At 48.0% G+C, this 12671-nt stretch overlaps 1 protein-coding gene and 1 pseudogene across 50 annotated transcripts in view; both read left to right on the top strand.

Moving 5' to 3' along the window:
* EPB41 (erythrocyte membrane protein band 4.1) overlaps window positions 1-12671 on the top strand; it is a 232990-nt gene that overhangs the window by 21304 nt on the left and 199015 nt on the right. For 29 of the 50 annotated variants that reach the window (XM_065526362.2, XM_074014452.1, XM_074014499.1 and 26 more), the window contains exon 1: window positions 9038-9253. The exons of the other annotated variants lie outside the window; for them this stretch is intronic. The gene's annotated coding sequence lies outside the window, so the exon portion shown is untranslated. Of the gene's footprint in view, window positions 1-9037; window positions 9254-12671 lie in introns of those variants that run through there. 50 annotated transcript variants of the gene reach the window in all.
* Window positions 3306-3879, top strand: LOC135966657 (large ribosomal subunit protein eL21-like; annotated as a pseudogene).

Genomic DNA, 12671 nt, shown 5'->3' with positions numbered 1-12671 from the left:
TCTGCCCTGTCAAGTGAGGGTTGGACCAGGCTGACTTTACCAGTTTTAGAAGGGTGTCAGCTAGTAGGTGGCATAGAGCCTGTTTCTTGGAAAACCCTCTATGCCTTGAGGGTTCCCTCCCCTGGTGAGAGAGAATTAGTGGGTTAAGGCTGAGTGAGCTGAGGCTTTGCTGGATCAGGGTCATTAGGCTCGTTGCAGCTGGTAAGAGAATAGGGTTGGAGAGGGTTATGGGAGGCCAGATCAGTGGGTCTCTCCTTGAATGTCCCAGGGCTATAATCAGAAGTAGCTATGACAGCCTTTCCCTGAGGTCTTGGGACAGATGTTAATATTACTTATTCACGTCATTTCCAGTGCTTTCCTGAGAGTGATATGAAAGCGGTATGTAATAGAGGACAGTGGCATCAGACAGACCTAGTTTAAGCTGTGATGTTGGGCAAATCACCTAACTTTTCTTTTCCTTTAATAGAGATGGGGTCTCACCATGTTACCCAGGCTGATCTCAAACTCCTGGGCTCAAGTGATCTTTCTCCCTCGGCCTCCCAAAGTGCTGGGATTACATTACCCCTATGCATTGGGGTTGCTGTGCAGACATCCCAAGAAACAAGGGCCAGAGGGAAGAAGGTTGAAATTGTAAAAGTGGACCTGGTGGATGGTTGTTAAGGCATTCCTTGACAAGTGAGCCACTGTGCCTGGCCTTTTTTTTCTTTTTTGAGACAGGGTCTTGCTCTGTCACAAAGTGGTGGAGTGTGATAGTGCGATCATGGCTCACTGCAACCTAGACCTCCCAGGCTCCAGTGATCCTCCCACCTCAGTCTCTCAAGTAGCTGGGACCACAGGCAGGTGCCACCATGCTTGGCTATTTTCTTTTTTCTTTTCCTAGACTCCAAAGCTAATGCCAGATCAGCTGATTTTTTTTTTTTAATTTTAATTTTTTTTTTTTAGGAATGAGGTCTCACTATGTTGCCCAGGCTGATCTCGAACTCCTGACCCCAAGCAATCCTCCAACTCTGGCCTCCCAGAGTGTTGGGATTATAGATATGAGCCACTGCACAGCCCCTAATTTATCTAAGCTATAGTTTCTTCAACTGTACTTGAGGCTAATAATATTGCCTAAGTAGTATTGTTAAGAAGTTAAATGCAATAATGCTTAAAAAGTACTTACTATGTGCCTATCACATAGAAAATACCTCATAAATCTACTGGGCACGGTGGCTCACACCTGTAATCCTAGCACTTTGGGAGGCTGAGGCAGGCGGATCACCTGAGGTCAGGAGTTTGAGACCAGCCTGGCCAAGATGGAGAAACCCCGTCTCTACGAAACATATGAAAATTAGCTGGGTGTGATGGTGGGCGCCTGTAATCCCAGCTGCTCGGGAGGCTGGGGCAGGAGAATTGCTTGAACCTGGGAGGCAGAGGCTGCAGCAAGCCAAGATCGTGCCACTGCACTCCAGCCTGGGCGACAGGGCGAGACTCCATCTCAAAAAAAAAAAAAAAGTTATTATTATTATTATTATTTGAGATACAGTCTTGCCCTGTTGCCCAGGCTGGAGTGCAGTGGCCTGATCTCTGCTTGCCGCAACCTCTGCCTCCCAGGTTCAAGCCATTCTCCTGTCTCAGCCTCCTGAGCAGCTGGGATTACAGGTGTGCGCCACCACGTCTGGCTAATTTTCATATTTTTAGTAGAGACGGTGTTTCACCATGTTGGTCAGGCTGGTCTTACACTCCTGACCTCATTATCCACCTGCCTCGGCCTCCCAAAGTGCTGGGATTACAGGCATGAGTCACCGTGCCTGGCCCAAGTATCATTTTTAAGAGAAAAATGGGAAACAAACTCAATGTCCAATAGTAGGGTGAACTAAATTATGATATATCCGCTTGATAGCATTGTTAAAAATGATGATAAATGTTCACAACATATTGTTAAATGAAAAAAGTCAGTTTTAGGCCAGGCCTGGTGGCTCATGCCTGTAATCCCAGTACTTTGGGAGGCCGAGCCAGGCGGATCACCAGAGGTCAGGAGTTCAGTACCAGCCTGTCCCACATGTCTCTAGTAAAAATACAAAAAAAAAAAAAAAAATTAACTGGGCATGGTGGCGGGCACCTGTAATCCCAGCTACTCTAGAGGCTGAGGCAGCAGAATCTCTTGAATCCAGGAGGCAGAGGTTGCAGTGAGTGGAGATTGGGCCACCCGTACTCATCCTGGGCTACGGAGTAAGACTCCTCTCAAAAAACAAAAAAGGTCAGTCCTAAAATAATATGGCCTAAATTTTCAAAAAGCATTAGGTTGAGACATATGAAATTGTTCATATTTGATCATTTTTAACCTATAAAATCAGCAATTTCATATGACTTAATATATGTACACTGAAAAGTACACAGATAAGAAGCTAGGTGCAGTGGCCTATGCTTATAATCCCAGCTACTTGGGAGAATGAGGTGGGAGGATTGCTTGAGCCCATGAGTTCAAAGCTACAGTGAGTTATAATTGCACAGCTGCACTCCAGCCTGGGCAACAGAGTGAGACCCTATCTCTTGAAAAAGTAAATAAAAAATAAAATAAATAAAAATAAGGCCAGGTGCAGTGGCTCACGCTTGTAATCCTAGCAGTCTGTGAGGCCAAGGTGGGAGGACTGCTTGAGCCCAGGAGTTCAAGACTAGCCTCCACAATATAGGGAGACCTCATCTCTACAAACAATAAAATAAAAAATTATCAGCCAGGCGTGTGGCCCACGCCTATAATCCCAGCAATTTGGGAGGCTGAGGAGGGCGGATCATGAGGTCAGGAGATTGAGACCATCCTGGCTAATATGATGAAACCCCTTCTCTACTAAAAATACAAAAAATTAGCTGGGCGTGGTGGTGGGCTACTCGGGAGGCTGAGGCAGGAGAATGGCGTGAACCTGGGACGTGGAGCTTGCAGTGAGCCGAGATCGCGCCACTGCACTCTAACCTGGGTGACAGAGCAAGACTCCATCTCAAAAAAAAAAAAAAAAAAAAAAGTATCTGGGCGTGGTGGCATACACCTGTAGTCCCAGCTACTCAGGAGGCTGAGTAGGGAGGATTGCTAAAGCTCAGGTCAAGGCTGCTGTGAGCCATGATTGCACCACTGTACTCCAGCTTGGGCAACAGAGAGATCGTGTCTCAAAAACAGATAAATACAATAGATAGATAGATAGATAGTATACATAAGGGTGGGTGTGGTGTCTCATGCTTGTAATCCCATCACTTGAGCCCAGGAGTTCGAGACCAGTCTGGGTAACACTATGAGACCCTGTCTGTACCAAAAAATTAAAAAATTTGCGCCCTTTTGGCTGGAACCGCCATCTTCCAGTAATTCGCCAAAATGACTAACACAAAGGGAAAGAGGAGAGGCACCTGATATATGTTCTCTGGGCCTTTTAGAAAACATGGAGTTGTTCCTTTGGCCAAGTATATGCGAATCTATAAGAAAGGTGATATCGTAGACATCAAGGGAATGGGTACTATTCAAAAAGGAATGCCCCACAAGTGTTACCATGGCAAAACTGGAAGAGTCTACAATATTACCCAGCATGCTGTTGGCATTGATGTAAACAAACAAGTTAAGGGCAAGATTCTTGCCAAGAGAATTAATGTGCATATTGAGCACATTAAGCACTCTAAGAGCCGAGACAGCTTCCTGAAACGCATGAAGGAAAATGATCAGAAAAAGAAAGAAGCCAAAGAGAAAGGTACCTGGGTCCAACTGAAGCACCAGCCTGCTCCACCCAGAGAAGCACACTTTGTGAGAACCAATGGGAAGGAGCCTGAGCTGCTGGAAACTATTCCCTATGAATTCATGGCATAATAGGTGTTAAAATAAATAAATAAATAAAAGACATCTGGGCTGGAAAAAAAAAATTTGCTGGACACAATGGCACGCCTGTAGTCCCAGCTACCTGGGAGGCTGAGGTGGGAGGATCTCATCGCTTGAGCCCAGGAGGTCAAGGCTGCAGTGAGCTGTAGTCATGCTACTACATACCAGCCTGGGCAACAGAGTGAGATCACTGTCTCAAAAAAAAAAAAAAAAAGTATGCATATAAGAAAAGGTACTAAAAGGGAAGGTCCCAAAATATTGATGGTAGTTATTTTTGACTGGTGGCTCTATGGTGACTTACATTTTTTCTTGTGTTTCTAAACTTTCTTTCTTTTTTTTTTTTTTTGAGACGAAGTCCTGCTCTGTCGCGATCTTGGCTCACTGCAAGCTCTGCCTCCCGGGTTCACGCCATTCTCCTGCCTCAGCCCCCCAAGTAGCTGGGACGACAGGCACCCGCCACCATGCCCAGCTAATTTTTCATATTTTTAGTAGAGATGGGGTTTCACCGTGTTAGCCAGGATGGTCTCGATCTCCTGACCTCATGATCCGCCCGCCTCGGCCTCCCGAAGTGCTGGGATTACGGGCGTGAGCCAACGCACCCGGCCGTGTTTCTAAATTTTCTATGAACAAGTCAAGTACTACTAGTAAAAATAATCCCCATCCCACTGTATGAATGGTAATTCCCCATCCCATTATAGCCTGTTTGATTTATTGTTTGTGTTTACAAGTCTAAAATGACTGTGATTTTTATGGCCGTGGGCAGGATGGCAAGCACTACTCTTCATGTACTTTTGGTACCAGCATCAGTTTTCATTCAATAGTACTGTTCTGAACTCTTTGCTGGTGGACCCAGCTTTTCAAAGCCCTCTTCAATCTCTTTCCATCCTCCACAACAGACGAACATTTTCCCTGTGCCCTATCACTGGGGCTTCAGGCCAGCTGTGTCCCTAATCCGCCCACGTCCCAGATTTGGGTATAGTTTTCCCGCCCCTCCCCCCTTTCTTCCAATCTCATCTCTACCAGGTCATCTGAGGCCTCATCTACGCTCCCTGGCCTTTCCCACTGGTCACCACCTAATTTCACCATCTAATTTCATCCTCCAATGTGCAGCTGGTGTTTGTTTTTGCTTGGGCTCAGTTTGCAGTGGGGAAGGATTAAGACCCTTTCACGCTGTCTTTTTTTTCCCTTTTCTTTTTTTCTTAGCGCCCTTGACTGCTCCAGGGGCTAACAGACAGCTAGCGGGGCCTGTATTCCCTAGGAAGGAACACGAAGGGTAGGGGGTAGGGAGGTAATGGTGGGCTCAGCTGGCAGGCGAGATAGAGATGGCCCTTAGGGACCCCATCCTGGGGCTTGGAGCATAGCACAGCTGCCACCCAGATGTGAGCATGGAGCAGAGCTGTTTCTGTCTAGGAAATTAGCCTCAGAGATGGTGCTTGGGACCTTTACCCTTGGTACCTGATGGCAGTCTCTGCAGGGTGAGCTGGGACTGGATATCTGGTTTGCAGAAGTGTGAGAGGGCAGATAGGCCCAGGAGTCAAGGTAGTTTTTCTGCCTTCATATTAGGCATTACTTATACCCCCACATTCTCCTATGTGATAGGCCTGGCAACACTCAGAGATTGGGCACTTAGCCTAACAAGTGAAGATGTATGTCTAAAATAACAAAAATTCCTCATGTGTGGATAGTACTTTACAGTTTACAAAGCCTTTTCATCTGCAGGCTAAGAATTACAAGCCAGCACTGGAATTCAGGTCTTTCAGATTCTAAAGACTGGGCCAGTGGATTTTGGTGTGTCATTGCATGGCGCTCTGAATTTCAGAGTGGTTCATACCTGCCTTGTGTCTAGCCTTTTTCTGTTAGCCTGAGACCTCTACTTATTTTCAGGGTAATGATTATTAAATGCTACACATTCTTTGCATCCAATTAGATGTGCCATTGGCTAGCACTTCATGGCATAGAGAATACTGGGTTTTCATGAATCTGAATTTGCTGGATAACTTGGTGGTGGTGGAGATGGTAAGCCACTGGTGATTGGTCTTCTGTACTCATCCTTCAAGATACCAGATTTTCCTGTCTGATTGGTGAAGGAAGCCTGGGGCACAGAGGTGGTAGGACTAGAACTCTGAATAAAAAGCACAGCTGAACCTGAGGACTTGAGGCAGGAGACCAGAGTATTCAAGAACCCGTGCGGCCAGGCATGGTGGCTCATGCCTGTAATCCCAGCACTTTGGGATGCTGAGGTGGGCGGATCACCTGAGGTTGGGGGTTCGAGACCAGCCTGACCAACATGGAGAAACTCTGTCTCTATTAAAAATACAAAATTAGCCAGGCGTGGTGGCACATGCTTGTAATCTCAGCTACTCGGGAGGCTGAGGCAGGAGAATCGCTTGAACCTGGGAGGCAGAGGTGGCGCTGAGCTGAGATGGTGCCATTGCACTCCAGCCTGGGAAACAAGAGCGAAACTCCTTCTCAAAAAAAAAAAAAAACAAAAAAAACAACAGGTGCTTCACCCCGAGTACACAGAATGACCCTGGCCAAGTCACCTGACCTCACTAAGACTCAGTTTCCTTGTATATAAAATGAGGACATTCATTAATTCATTCAACAAATATTTATATTTATTGAGTGTATACTGTTCTGGGATATGAATACATATATAGTCCCTGCCTTCCTGAGCTTGCAGTCTAGTGGGTCTAGATTACAGCAATTTATTTGAGAGGCACAATAAATGATAAATATATCATAGAAAGTCAAGTAGGGTAAGTGCTGTGAGGCAAATTAAAGCAGGATAAGGGGGTTTGAGTGGAGGCTGTTTTAGATGGTGTAGTCAGGTGGTTTTCAAGGGGTTTTATGATGTTTCAAACAGACAATTTATATAACGTGCTCAGCTCAGTGCTGACAACAATTGCATGCTTAACAAATATATTATTATATTTGCCAGTTCCACACCTCTCAGTCCACATTTTAGTCTCTGAATAGTAATAATAATTAACACACATAGATCTTACTATGAGCTAGGCACTGCACTAAGTCCTTTACATATTTTAACTCATTTCTTTTCTTTCTTTTTTTTTTTGAGATGGAGGCTTGCTCTTGTCACCCAACCTGGAGTGCAATGGCACGATCTGGGCTCTCTGCAACCTCCGCCTCCTGGGGTCAAGTGTTTCTCCTGCCTCAACCTCTGAGAATAGCTGGGATTACAGGCGCCTGCCACCAGGCCCAGCTAAGTTTTGTATTTTTAGTAGAGATGGGGTTTCACCATTTGGCCAGGCTGGTCTCAAACTCCTGACCTCAGGTGATCTGCCTGCCTCTGCCTCCCAAAGTGCTGGGATTACAGGCATGAGCCACCATACCTGGCCTAATTCTTACAGTAACTCTATGAGGTGGGAACTATTATTATCCTTCTCCCTTCCCCAACCCTCGTTTTTGTTTTTAGAGATAGAGTCTTGCTCTGTTGCCCAAGCTGGAGTGGAATGGCATGATCCTAGCTCACTGTGGCCTTGCACTCCTGGGCTTGAGCAATCCTCCCACCTCAGCCTCCTATGGAGTCCCAGCTATTTGGACATATTATCCCCTTTTATGGTGTTGAAAAATGAGGCATGGCCGGGCACGGTGGCTCAAGCCTGTAATCCCAGCACTTTGGGAGGCCGAGAAGGGCGGATCACGAGGTCAGGAGATCGAGACTATCCTGGCTAATACGGTTAAACCCCGTCTCTACTAAAAATACAAAAACAAAATTAGCCGGGCGTGGTGGCGGGCGCCTGTAGTCCCAGCTGCTCGGGAGGCTGAGGCGGGAGAATGGCGTGAACCCGGGAGGCGGAGCTTGCAGGGAGCCGAGATTGCGCCACTGCACTCCAGCCTGGGCGACAGAGCAAGACTCCATCTCAAAAAAGAAAGAAGAAAAGAAAAGAAACCGTGTCTCTACTAAAAATATAAAAATTAGCTGGGCATGGTGGTGCACGTCTGTAGTCCCAGCTACTCGGGAGGCTCAGGCAGGAGAATCGCTTGAACCCGGGAGGCAGAGGTTGCAGTGGGCCAAGATCGCGGCACCGCACTCCAGCCTGGTGACAGAGCGAGACTCTGTCTCAAAAATAAATATAAATAAATAAAAGAAAAATGAAAATCAAATCATTAGGAAGGGCTGGAGACTAAGAATTGAACCCAGGCAATCTGTTTCCAGAGGCTGTGCTGGGATTGTGAAGGAGCTGTGATTAGATATCAGGAATGTCTAGTTGGCGTCTACAGACTGTGCTGTCAGATTGCCTGGCTTCTTATCCTGTCAGTTCTAAGTCTCTGCTTCAGTTTCCTCATCTCTAAAATAGAACACCAGATCCTATCTTGCCTTCTAGGTATGATGCTTCAAACAAAAGCCTTCTTTTTGCACTGTGGGTCCGAAGCCTGTTCACAGACCAGCCTATCAGGGAGTAGGAAAGGTCAAGGGGTCTCTGACACTTCTGGAAGGAAATAAAGACACACTAAGCAATTGTCAGAGCAACCCTAACTTCATCTGGAGACCAGACCTCGGAAGCTAGGTCTTTATAATTTTGAGATTGCCAGGGGGGAATTAGGAGACCCTTAAATGCAGAAGACAGGATCAGTCTTGGCGTGGCCTCAACACTTAGCTTCCATTTCAGACTTTACACAGCTGGCAGGAGAGGTAAAGTCTCATCGAATGTAAGGGTGGGAAGGGCGCCTAGAGACAAACTAGTGAATGGGGAAACTGAGGCACAGAGCAGCTGAATGACTTACCCGAGGTCACTAAGCGTTTAGGGGGAGTCAGTCCTGGCTACAACCTCTACGTGAGTTACTTCCCTGAGGCTTCCAAATCTCGGCCTCTTACTTGGAAGGAGGAAAGGACCTCACCGTCCAGGGCTCTAGCTGCCTCATGTCCCACGTGGGTGCTGCGGGATCCCGGAACACCCTAGCTCCAGACCGTGTTCGACTTGCGCGTGCGCACACGCGGCCAGCCCCTTGCCTTTTCCTCTTTTTCCTTCCCCTCTCCTCTCCTTACCGGCCTTAAGGGAGGGGGGAAACAAGAGGAGCTAGAAGTTGGCCTCAGCCAATGGGCGGACGGGCCGCGGGCCCGGCCCCCTCCTTCCCTCCGGCGCGGCCCAATAGAAATTTACTACAATGTTGTGGCGAACGGAGGGGGAGGGGCGCGCGCGGGCGGGCGGGCTGCGGGCCGGGCTGGCCTCGCCTGGCAGAGGGAAGGCGGGAGGGCGCGCGCCAGGGCCGCTCGCCTGCTCGCTCGCTCGCTCGCTCCCTCCCTCCGCTGGTGGGCTTAGTCAGTCAGCCAGCAGCAGCCGGAGGGCCCGCGAGCCGCAGAGGGCCCGAGCCTGGGACGCCGGCGTCTCCTCCTGCCATTGTTCGTCGGGCTGCAGCAGTGGCGGGCGCAGGAGCCCGGCCCCGGAGCCACCGGTGAGGCGAGGCGGCGGCGGCGGCGGCGCGGGAGCCGGGGCGGGGGGCGTGGAGCTGTCCCCGTGGGGACGGTCCTGGCGGCCGCGGCGGCGCTGCAGCCTCTTTGTCTGCAGCACCCCACAGGCCCCGGGCCGGGGCGCGGGCTCTCCCGCGGAGGGGCCTCGTGCGCACACTGGGACGCTAGCCGGGACGCGGCCCGAGGAGCGAGGGGCGGGCTGGAGCCGCTGAGGAAAGGGAAGGGGTTGCGTCGCGGGAGCGTTGGAAAGTTAGGCTTGGGGTGTATTTTTGACGAGGGAAAATCGGTCCCCTCGGGTGCATCAATCACGGTGCGGTGTGCAGGAGCCTCGGGAGAAAACCAAATGCGGAGAATCGCAGGTTTCAGACGGTGAAGGTGTTGCGTGCAGCCGCGGAGCGATTTCTTCCTGGCGAGGGAGCGGGGCTGTCTGCAGAAGTCAGGCGGTATCTGAGGGCTGCAGGGAGCCCTGGCAGGACTTCGCAGGCCTTCCCGCCACCGACGCCTGCATCATTGAAAAACACGTTCCCCCTAAGTCTTCACGGTTCCCAGCGAGCAGAGGGTTAAATCTATTCTCTCAGCTTCGTGACCTCCTTTTTCAGTTCGCGCATCTGTCGGCCTGGAAATCTTCCCCCGTGCTCGCTGGGCTGCTGTACCTGTGGAGAGGCCGGGTCTGGGCTCGCCCTCCGAGATTGACCAGCAGGCCATTATTCCTGGGGAGGTTTTGCCAAAACAGGGTCATGCTCCCCGAGAACAGGCGTTCTCTTGAGAGAAAGTGATCTCACGTGAAACAGATTGCTGATGGACTGGTTTCTGGCCACATGATAGCGACTGTCATCCTGTTGTTTCTCTAACTGTACCCCGTACCCTGCCATAAATGACTAGTCTGTGGAGACTTGTTTTTTGGCATGTAGTTGCTCATTAGGAGATAGTTTTTTCTTTCTTTTTTTTTTTAGATGCTTTTTTTTTTTTTTTTTTTTTTTAAGTAGTCTGGATGATTTCACAGCTGCTATTTTGTTCCCTTCTGTTTTTAGGGAAAATGGCAAGAAATGGTTGTGTCTTGTGTCTTGGGTATTATTATAGTGGATTTAGACTCTCTTGAGGATGTACTGTAGTCAATGCTGTTGCTCATTGTTGTTTTCTGTATTCTCAGTCCTGGCAAACATGTTAATTGATTAGATCCCTTTAACTAAAAGCAGGATACATAGCCTGTATATGTTTCTTCTCGTCCCAATTTTGTTAATGTAGCACTAACTCGTACTTTTTGTGGAAACTTGATGTGTACTCTTCATTTCCCTTTTCTGCAAATTGAAAGTGTAATCAGTTCTTCGCCAGTTGTAAAATTTTTGGTTTGGGGTGTTATTAATATAATCCATGTAGCGTACGTGCTATCTGGCATACAGTAAGCACTCAATAAATGGCAGATTCAAAAATAGATGGAATAACTGAACACCAGATTGCCTTAGAATCAAAGTGGTTAATTCCATGTGTTTTCTATAAGAAGCTTATAATTAAGGTAAAGATAGATATTATTCATACACCTGGGGAAACAAGTACAGTGATCTTTGCCTCTATTAAAAATGAACTCAGTTGGGCACGGTGGCTCACGCCTGTAATCCCAGCACTTTGGGAGGCCAAGGCGGGTGGATCACTTGAGGTCAGGAGTTCGAGACTAGCCTGGCCAGCATGGTGAAACCGCATCTGTACTAAAAATGCAAAAAAAGTAGCTGGGTGTGATGGCATGTGCCTGTAATCCCAGCTACTCAGGAGGCGGAGGCAGGAGAATCGCTTGAACCTGGGAGGCGGAGGTTGCAGTGAGCCAAGATTGCACCACTACACTTCAGCCTGGGCAACAGAGCAAAACTGTCTCAAAAAAAGGTGAACTCATTGTTGAACATAAGTTCAGAGTGCCAACCTAAGTTCAGGGTGCCAACCTTCTGATTGCTCTTCTACCAACAAAACTATACATTTTTCCTTGTATGTTTGAATTCAGGCTTAGAAATAAATGTTTTTAATCTGTAGGTTTTACCAAAATTCTCCCAACAATTTTTTTCTTTTTTTTAAACAGGGTCTCATTCTGTCACCCAGGCTGGAGTGCAGTGGCGTGATCAAAGCTCACTGCAGCCTTGAACTCCTGGGCTCAAGTGATCCTCCTGCCTCAGCCTCCCTAGTAGGTGGGACTACAAGCGTGTGCCCCCATGCTTGGCTAATTTCTTTTTGTTTTTTTGTAGAGACAGTCTCACTATGTTGCCTAGGCTGGTCTTGAATTCCTGGGCTCAAGGGATCCTCCTGCCTGGGCCTCCCAAAGTGCTGGGATTACAGATGTGAGCCACCTCACCCGGCCTCTCCCAACATTTAATTGTTTTATACCAAATGTCCTGTAAGTTCTTATGCAATATGGCTACAATCTACCTTTCCACCTTTATTCTCCTTTTCTTTGTATTGTCCAACCAAATAGAACTACTCTGTAATAACCCTTGCTTTGATATCTCTGTGTGGGTTTATTTATTTATTTATTTTGAATCTTACTCTGTCACAAAGGCTGGCTGCAGTGGCGCCATCTCAGCTCACTGCAACCTCCACCTCCTGGGTTTAAGCAATTCTCCTGGCTGAGGCTCCCAAGTAGCTTGGATTACAGGCACTTGCCATCATGCCCACCTAACTTTTGTATTTTTAGTAGAGACGGGGTTTCACCATGTTGGTCAGGCTGGTCTTGAACTCCTGCCCTTAAATGATCCACCCGCCTCGGCTTCCCAAAGTACTGGGATTACAGGCATGAGCCACTGTGCCCGGCCCTGTATACATATGTTTTTAGAGACAGGGGTCTTACCTCGTTGCCCAAGCTGGAGGGCAGTGGCATGATCCTGGCTCACTGCCGTCTTGAATTCCTGGGTTCGAGTGGTTCTCCCACCTCAGCCTCCCCAGCAGCTGGGACTACAGACATGCACTACCATGCCCAGCTTTTTTTTTTTTTTTAAACCCGGGGTCCGCTATGTTGCCCAGGCTGGTCTCAAACTGCTGGTCTCAAACTCCTGAGCTCAAATGATAATCTCACCTCTGCTTCCAAAAGTGCTGGGATTACAGACATGAGCCACTGTGCCCAGCCTAGTCTGTATTACAGACATGAGCCACCATGCCTTGTGTGTAATTTTTGGTGTGAATGATAGGGTTTGCTCACACTGCTTTTTTTAATGTAGTAATCCAATTTAAATATTGCTAATCTGATTTCATAACTTTAGAATATCAGTGGCCATCAGGGGCTGAGTTTGGTTCTGAAATCAAGAGGAGCCTACATGTAGACCACAGTTTGTTTCCTTGTTATCTAAGAGGCAGGACAGCGTAAGTGTTGTCAGTGTATTTTTGTTTTTCTTGTCTTTTCTGTCTCAGCCTCCTGAGTAGCTGGGA

The sequence above is a fragment of the Macaca fascicularis genome, chromosome 1, assembly GCF_037993035.2.
Source record: "Macaca fascicularis isolate 582-1 chromosome 1, T2T-MFA8v1.1".
Taxonomy (NCBI): domain Eukaryota; kingdom Metazoa; phylum Chordata; class Mammalia; order Primates; family Cercopithecidae; genus Macaca; species Macaca fascicularis.
The sequence above is the reverse complement of the archived record's forward strand: the minus strand, read 5'-3'. Positions and strand labels throughout refer to the sequence as shown.